The sequence below is a fragment of the Piliocolobus tephrosceles genome, unplaced genomic scaffold (genome assembly GCF_002776525.5).
Source record: "Piliocolobus tephrosceles isolate RC106 unplaced genomic scaffold, ASM277652v3 unscaffolded_29127, whole genome shotgun sequence".
In the NCBI taxonomy this organism is placed as follows: domain Eukaryota; kingdom Metazoa; phylum Chordata; class Mammalia; order Primates; family Cercopithecidae; genus Piliocolobus; species Piliocolobus tephrosceles.
Genome location: NW_022312229.1, coordinates 3,055 through 10,904, shown reverse-complemented (window position 1 = coordinate 10,904; position 7,850 = coordinate 3,055). Strand labels below are relative to the sequence as shown.

Below are 7,850 nucleotides of genomic sequence, written 5' to 3'. Positions count from 1 at the left end.
CAGCCCGGGCAACAGAGCAAGACTCCGTCTCAAAAAAAAAAAAAAAATTCACTACCTCATCACCATAAAATGAAGTTTACCAATCAATAAACCCCCCAATGTGCAGCAAACACTGAATGAGCCTTTTAGTGCCTTACTATTACATATGTGAGCACATAGTCAGAAAGATATGTGGCCGGGCACAGTGGCTCACATCTGTAATCCCAGCACTTTGGGAGATGAAGGAGGGCAGGTCACCTGAGGTCAGGAGTTCAAGACCAACCTGGCCAGCATGGTGAAACCCTGTGTCTACTTAAAATGCAAAATTAGCAGGGAGTGATGGTGCATGCCTGTAATCCCAGCTACTCAGGAGGCTGAGGCAGGAGAATCGCTTGAACCCGGGAGGCAGAGGCTGCAGTGAGCCGAAATCTCGCCATTGCACTCCAGCCTGGGCAACAAGAGTGAAACTCCATCCCAAGAAAAACTAAAAAAAGAGAGAAATATCAAGATATGTGAGGAAAGACTCTAACATGAAAGCCATTAAAATAAGCAAACCAATAACTCAGATGACTAAAAAAATCAATGCAGAAAGCAAGTGAAAAACTTTAACAATTATAATTAATATCACCAAAAGCAAGTGAAAAGGTATAGTACCCATAGTTTGCATATTTTTATTTTACTTTTTACCAAATTCTTGTTCACCAGAGCTTGCATTTTATTTTATTTTATTTTATTTTATTTTAGATGGAGTTTCACTCTTGTTGCCCAGGTGGGAGTGCAATAGCTCAATCTCGGCTCACCACAACCTCCACCTCCCGGATTCAAGCGATTTTCCTGCCTCAGCCTCCCTAATAGCTGGGATTACAAGCGCCCACCACCACACCCAGCTAATTTTTGTATTTTTAGTAGAGACAGGGTTTCACCATGTTGGCCAGGATGTTCTCAAACTCCTGACCTCGCTATCTGTCCGCCTTGGCCTCCCAAAGTACTGGGATTACAGGTGTGAGCCACCGCACCCGGCCACATTTTATTTTTGATCAAAACATTTAAAAGTCTTTTTTTTTTTTTAATTAGCAGTCAAATAGATTTCATTAGCCTATATGTTATTTGGGTTTTGGAATTTATTGAAATTCTCTTTGTGGTCTAACGAATGGCTACTATTTTTTTAATGTACCACAAAAGTTTGGAAAGAAGACGTATCGTATTTGTTGAGTTCCAAATATCATATGCATATTTTCAAGCTTATTAACTGACATGTACAAGTCTTCTAAACCCTCTTTTTATGTGGCATTGTCCTACTTACTCTGTCAGTTCCTGAGAAAGGTGTTTTGAAGTTGCTCATTATGGTTATGAATTTGCCAATTACATGTTGGATTTAGTTTCAAGACAATGAACTTAGAAAAATAACAACAAAGCTGGACGCGCTCGCTCACGCCTGTAATCCCAACACTTTGGAAGGCTGAGGTGGCAGATCACTTGAGGTCAGGAGTTAGAGACCAGCCTGGACAACATGCTGAAACAATGTCTCTACTAAAAATATAAAAATTAGCCAAGTGTGATTGCAGGTGCCTGCGATCCCAGCTACTCTGGAGGCTGAGGCATCACTTGAATCCAGGAGGCGGAGGTTGCAGTGAGCTGAGATCATGCCACTGCACTCCAGCCTGGGCAACAGAGCGAGACTCCATCTCAAAAACAAAAATAGAAAAAAAAGAAAAGAAAAGAGAAAAAGAAAAATAACAACAAAAGTGATCACAGTGGAAACAGAAGAAAAGGATTACTAAAGATAAAAAGCAGAAATTAATGAAATAGAAGGGAAAAATCCACTAGCCAGGGGCATAAATTTAGAAGGCAGGAGATGGTTTCCATGGTGCTCTTCCAGGTTGTAAAGCTGGCCATGATGTCGTGGGGTCTGGAGTCCTCTTTAGGATACAGTGTGCTCCACTCTCAGATTACCAATTGAGGGAATGGATTATCCTAGAGACAGAAACTGGAGCCTGCGAGCTTCAAGACTGATGCTCTCCTTTACTCTGGAAGACCTGGGAAGTAGCATGATAATTCTTCCAGCACTAGTGTATTAGTGAATACGCTGGAAGAGCCAGACACCCTCTCCCTCTTGGATGGGAGATTTTCACCCTTATAATAACAACCTAAGAGTCCTTAAAATTTGTGGCCTTCTGGGATGTCTTTTTCCTTTAATAACCATATTAATGACTCTAGCATCCATTGCACATAGTTGGCAACTCCAGACTAGACTGGATTTTCTGGGAAATAATATTTTTTGGTCTTTTCTTACAACAAATTCCTTACATCTTGCTTCCTTCTCAGCATCTTATCTCTAGCACATGCTAGTCTCATCTGACCCTGCTTCCCCTCACACATTTGATAGTGTAGAAGGGGGCCTTTTTTTCCTCTATTCTTATAAGTTCTGTGACCTGTGACTTTCACTGACAAAAGACAGATTAACAGGAGAAAAGCATACAAATTTTATTTGATAATATTCTAAATTTTATGTGCACATGGAGGCCTTCATAGAAAAGAAAGGAAGACTCAAATAAATGACTAGACCCAGGGGCTTATATATCATTTTAACAAAGAGCAATAAATTGTAGAAACATGAAGAGGCAATGGAAAAAGAGATTTGAGCTAGGGGGCAGTAAATTACAGGAAAGTGATTGGAAACATATGGGAGAAATTAATGGAAGTTTTTAAATGTTTTTTTAAGATGGAGTCTCTGTTACACAGGCTAGAGTGCAGTGGTGTAATCTGAGCTCCCTGCATCCTCTGCCTCCTGGGTTCAAGCGATTCTCCTGCCTCAGCTTCTCGAGTAGCTGGGCCTACACGTGTGTGCCACCACACCTGAATAATTTCTGTATTTTTGGTAGAGATAGGGTTTCACCATGTTGACCAGGGTAGTCCTGAACTCCTAGCCTCAAGTGATCAACCCATCTCAGCCCCTCAAAATGTTGGGATTACAGGTGTGAGCCGCTGCACCCAGCCAGATGTATTATTTTTGTAAGGTTTGTTTCTGTAGATTCATGTTGGTGTGAATTCCCCACCTCCATTGATAAGAATGTTCTCCTTTTCCTGGCGCAGGGAGGGTACTTTCTGGCAGGAAATTTATGCCCTCCTTTTAGGTAGAAAGAGGAGATTAGGGAATCCTTCCTGCATCTGCTGTTTCTCTCATCCAAGTATTTTTTTTTTTTTTTTTTTTTTTTTTGAGACGGAGTCTCACTGTGTCGCCCAGGCTGGAGTGCAGTGGCAAGATCTCAGCTCACTGCAAGCTCCGCCTCCCGGGTTCACGCCATTCTCCCGCCTCAGCGTCCAAGTAGCTGGGACTACAGGCGCCCGCCACCACGCCCGGCTAGTTTTTTGTATTTTTTTTTTTAGTAGAGACGGGGTTTCACCATGTTAGCCAGGATGGTCTCGATCTCCTGACCTCGTGATCCACCCACCTCGGCCTCCCAAAGTGCTGGGATTACAGGCTTGAGCCACCGCGCCCGGCCTCTCTCATCCAAGTATTAACAGGCCTGACCCTGAAATCAGCTGTCTCTCAATTATCTTCAGTTCAAAATAATCAATATGTCTAAGTGGCATGTTTTGGGATGGCATGTTCTGATCTTCTTCAACCGTACCTTTAAAAGTACTTTCCTTCTCCTGCTTCATTCCCCAAAGCCCATGTTACTCTGTGACACATACTTTTACTGAACGTGTGGCAATAACAGACAGAAGTTCCAGCATAGAAAGAAAACAACATAAAATTGAGTATTAAACATGGTGATGGTAAGGGTGTTAGAAAGCAGGCAGATGCACATTGCTGATGGGAGAGCAGTTTGGCAGTATTCATGAAAATGGTAATTGCACATCCCCATTCGATCCAGCAATTCCACTTCTAGGAAGTGGCATGATCTCGGCTCACTGCAACCTCCACCTGCTGGGTTCAAGTGATTCTGCTGCTGCGGCCTCCCAAGTAGTTGGGACTACAAGCACGCATGACCCATATCTGGCTAATTTTTGTATTTTTTAGTAGATATGGGGTTTCACTATGTTAGTCAGGCTTGCCTCCAACTCCTGACCTCAAGTGATCTGCCTGCCTCAGTCTCCCGAAGTGCTGGGATTACAGGTGTAAGCCACGGCGCCGGGCCTGTACATCATATGATTTAAATGAATATTGTAAAATTATATATGTGTGTATACAATTATATGTGTGCATATCCATACGTGCAATATATAAAATATCTATAATGTATATATGTGTATATATGCATATATACGTATACATTAAAGATATGTAAATGTGTATATGTATTATACACATATGAATGCATAATACACATATAAATGCATATATTCTGATTTTCTTCAGCAGTTCTTTTAAACGAACTGTTTGCATATACATTTGTATATGTATATATGTATATATACATGTGAGCGTGATGCCTCACACTCACAGGTAACCTAGGGCTCTGCCTGAAGCTTTTTCTATTTTCCCTTCTCACCTCTTCTACCCCCTCTTTCTTCCTTGTCTTCAGGGAAAAATTTATAAGTCCTATTATGTTATCTGGGGCAGCATTTGAAATCCCTATTAATCACTTCCCTCGAGATGAAACTGACCTAATCTGTTATCTGCAAACATCATTAAAGAATCTTCCTAAACAAATGTCTCCCATCCCTGATTTTTACCTTTAGCAATTCAAAGAATTTGCAGATTATTATAATTTAAAGTTTTCTCTTACAAATTCAGGTCAAACTATTAGGTCAGCCTCCCTGAACAATCTCCGATAGAACAAGGGAGAGGTGCTCTCTCCTTGTTCAGAATAAAAGCTAGTTTCCTTTCCTCTTTCCTGGTACAGAGTTAACACTGAAAAGAACATTCTTATACATCAATCTTGGCAAACATGTCAGGTTTTTTGTCTGAGGGTAAATTCCTATGTGATAGGGTGGTGTCAACAGTTTAACATTTCCTCTGTGGCTTTATTTATTTATTTATTATAATTTTTTTTTGAGACGGGGTCTTGCTCTGTCGCCAGGCTGGAGTGTAGTGGTGCAATCTCGGCTCACTACAACCTCCACCTCCGGGTTCCAGCGATTCTCCTGCCTCAGGCTCCTAAGTAGCTGGGATTACAGATGCCCGCCACCATGCCAGGCTAATTTTTGTATTTTTAGTAGAGACAGTGTTTCACCAAGTTGGCTAGGATGGTCTTGATCTCTTGACCACCCACCTCGGCCTCCCAAAGTGCTGGGATTACAGGCGTGAGCCACTGTGCCCGGCCCCCTCTGTGGCTTTAAAAACATTATTATTTGTCAGGCACAGTGGCTTGCACCTCTAATCCCAGCACTTTGAGAGGCTGAGGTGGGCAGATCACTTGAGCTCAGGAGTTGAAGACCAGCCTGGGCAATAGAGTGAAAGCCCATCTCTACCAAAAATACAAAAAAATAACCCGGGTGTGTTGGTGCAAGCCTATAGTTGAGTTACTCATGAGGCTGAGGCAGGAGGGTGGTTTGAGCCTGGGAAACAGAGGTTGCAGTGAGCTGAGATTGTGCCACTGCACTCCAGCCTGGGCAACAGAGCGAGACACTGTTTCAAAAAAAAAAAAATTATTATTAAGCTTAGAAAGGCATTTATCATTTGGAGAGTAGATATTTGCATATTTTTCTACTTTCATTCTTTTAATTTTTACATAAAATTAATTATTTAATCCATCCGGAATTTATTTTGGTGAACATTGGGAAATTAGGACATAACTTTATTACCCCTCAGAATGCTTAGCCAATTATCTCAGCACTAAAATTCTCCCTTTCCTCGGGAACTTGTGATGCCTTCCTCATTATAGACTGACGGTTTGATATATGCGTTAAGGTCTGTTTCTAGCTTATTAATTTTGCTCCATGGGGCTCTATTTTTGCACTAGTTGGAGATGGTTCTTAATAATTTTGTTTTAAATTTTTATAACAAGGAAAAAACATTATCTGCAAAGAATGAGGGAACAGAGATGATAATGAAGACATAAAAGGGGGAAATGGTTAAGACAAGACAGTGTAGTGTGTGTAATGAGGAGTCATTTAGAGTTGAATAACTAAGGCACTGAGCTGCTCTAATGGCTTGGCTATGGGTGGAGAAAATCAGGTTATGATTAGAGAAAAAGTCTTCCATCAGTACTCTCTGGAACCCGCATCAATTTAAAAGCAGAATCTGGCTGGGCACAGTGGCTCACGCCTGTAATCCCAGAACTTTGGGAGGCCGAGGTGGGCTGATCACCTGAGGTCAGCAATTCAAGAACAGCCTTGTCAGCATGGTGAAACCCAGGCTCTACAAAAAAATACAAAAATTAGCCGGACATGGTGGCACATGCCTGTAATCCCAGCTACTCGGGAGGCTGAGGCAGGAGAATCACTTGAACCTGAGGCAGAGGTCACAATGAACTGAGATCGCGCCACTGTACTCTGGCCTGAGCGACAGAGCCAGACTCTGTCTCAAAAAAATTAAAAGTAGAATCTAAGGATTCCTATGTATTCTCCATTCCTTTATTCAACAAATATATATTGAGGAGCTACTATGTGTTGGACACTATATTATCCTGAATCTAAATCAGTGATCAAAAAGATAGGATCGGGTGGTTTGAAAACCATGGTTTGGGTACCAGCGGAGTCTGCAATGGAAGAGTTGACACCTCCACTATTGTCAGTAGAGCTCTGCAACTTGATGGAAGGTTTTGATCCCTCGGTTCCCCTGAGGACACTTCAGGAATGCCTGAGGCGGGTCCAGATCGAAGCAGCGCAATGTCCAGATGTTGTGGTAGCACAAATTGACCCAAAGGAGTTGAAAAGGAAGGCCGGGAGCAGTGGCTCATACCTGTAATCCCAGCACTTTGGGAGGCCGAGGCAGGCAGATCACGAGGTCAGTAGTTCAAGACCAGCCTGGCCAGCATGGTGAAACCCTGTCTCTACCAAAAAGACAAAAAATTAGCCTGGCATGGTAGTGCACACCTATAATCCCAGATTCTCGGGAGGCTGAGGCAGGAGAATTGCTTGAACCCGGGAGGTGGAGATTGCAGTGAGCTGAGATTGCACCATTGCACTCCAGCCTGGGCAACAGGAGCAAAACTCCATCTCAAAAACAGAAAAGAAGTTGAAAAGGAAGCAAAGTGTGAGTATTTTTCTTTCAGGATGCCAACCGGCCCCTGAAGGTTATTCCCCCACACTTCAGTGGCAACAGCAACAAGTGGCACTGTTTCCAACTGTTGGACAGAATGTGAACAAACATAGAAGTCACTGGAAATCACAACAGTTGGATAGTAATGTGACGATGCCAAAACCTGAAGATGAATAAGGCTGGAAGAAATTTTCTCTGGGTGAAAAGTTATGTGCTGACGGGGCTGTTGGACAAGCCACAGTCGAAAGTCCCAGAGTAGATTCTGCACAAGGAAGATGGCTTTATGCTTTACGGACTTGTCTGGAAAAGCCTTTATTACTTCAGGCTCATTCACTGATTTGGCAGCTTGCAAGGTGCTGTGAAGTGAGGCTCTTAGTGGAGAGCAAAGATGATGAGAAGGTTCCTACTTTGAATTTATTAGTCTGCTTGGTTAGCAGGTATCTTGAGCAATGTGATTTAGCTGATGAGCCATCTTGATGTAGCTGCTCTCTCAGCGATAGAAGATATCTCTCACAAAGGCAGCTTAACTCTGAGGAAATGCAATGCCAATTCAACTACAGATTGCAACACATCTTCAACACTATGTGAGGAGTTCACATCTTACCCTGTGCCGTTCAGGTTGATATTCAGAATATAGGTTGTATTGATTTGAATGTCTGAAATATCAATGAAAAATCAACCCCCAGTTTTTGATGAACAGTTTGAACCGTTTTCTGTAATC

The 7,850-nt window shown here is 42.3% G+C and overlaps 1 pseudogene; it reads left to right on the top strand.

The window, feature by feature from the left end:
- The first annotated feature begins 6,598 nt into the window (after positions 1–6,598).
- Positions 6,599–7,606, top strand: LOC111534972 (annotated as a pseudogene).
- Positions 7,607–7,850: the final 244 nt, after the last annotated feature.